Below are 892 nucleotides of genomic sequence, written 5' to 3' on the forward strand. Positions count from 1 at the left end.
GACAAAAAAAAAAAAATGTCTAGTGTTCAGCTTGGAGCACGCGGTGTATCCAGGAAATGATGATTTCCTCTTCCTTCCTGGAAGACGGTTGGACAAAGAAGCACTGGCCAGCAGTAAACAAAGGCCTATAGGCTTTTAATAAAAAGGCTGCTGCAAGAAGGTACGCTCCTGACTCTCCAGATCCAAACAACTCAAGGTGTGAGTTTTATCTAACTCAAGCAGGAAAGTACTGATTGAATGTAGTCCTGCCTCCAGGTACTCAGCTATCTCAGGGAAGGGCTGTGCATTTTGGGTGGTAATTTGGCTGCCCTGTGAGCACAGAGCTCTTCTCTTTACTTGCAAATTCACTTCTGCTTCTGGGCACCTTGCCTGGAAAGCTGGGGGAATGGGCCCTGGCACCCCACTGCTGTACCCAGCTCCTGCTGTTTAGGGAACTGATTTTAGCAATATTGCTTAAATATTGGGTTTACCATAAGCTTAATAGTCTGCGCTGCAAAATACATACCTGTCTTGAAGGTTGGTGTCCTCATGTTGCCAGGAGCTTAATTGCCATTTTGTGATTGAGTTTCCAGGGTTAGGCACATCCCTTTAGAAACTCTAAATCTATTACTTCTCAACCTGCCTCTCGTAAGTGCTATTTTGCTCTCATAATGAGAGCTCTTTAGTCTGTGTGTTCATTTAACCTAAAGCCCTGCAGATCTGAGGCTCGGGTTTTTGCCAAATCCTGGTGTGACAGTGAATTCAGGGATGGTTCTGTGGCCTCCTGGAAGGAGGAAAGGAGCTGCATACCATGAAGAGCAGCATGTGACGGAGAATCAAGCCCAGGAGCAGGTAGTGTTGCGGGGCTGCCTTCTGCATGGCTCCTAACAGCCTCTTCTTTTTCCAGGTATGT

At 46.6% G+C, this 892-nt stretch overlaps 1 protein-coding gene across 1 annotated transcript in view; it reads left to right on the forward strand.

Moving 5' to 3' along the window:
- LOC103609105 (protein-cysteine N-palmitoyltransferase HHAT-like) overlaps nucleotides 1–892 on the forward strand; it is a gene marked incomplete at both ends in the record, with an annotated part of 115,801 nt that overhangs the window by 86,112 nt on the left and 28,797 nt on the right. The gene's annotated exons all lie outside the window — the stretch shown is intronic.

This window comes from Galeopterus variegatus, unplaced genomic scaffold (assembly GCF_000696425.1).
Source record: "Galeopterus variegatus unplaced genomic scaffold, G_variegatus-3.0.2 Scaffold9199, whole genome shotgun sequence".
Lineage (NCBI taxonomy): Eukaryota > Metazoa > Chordata > Mammalia > Dermoptera > Cynocephalidae > Galeopterus > Galeopterus variegatus.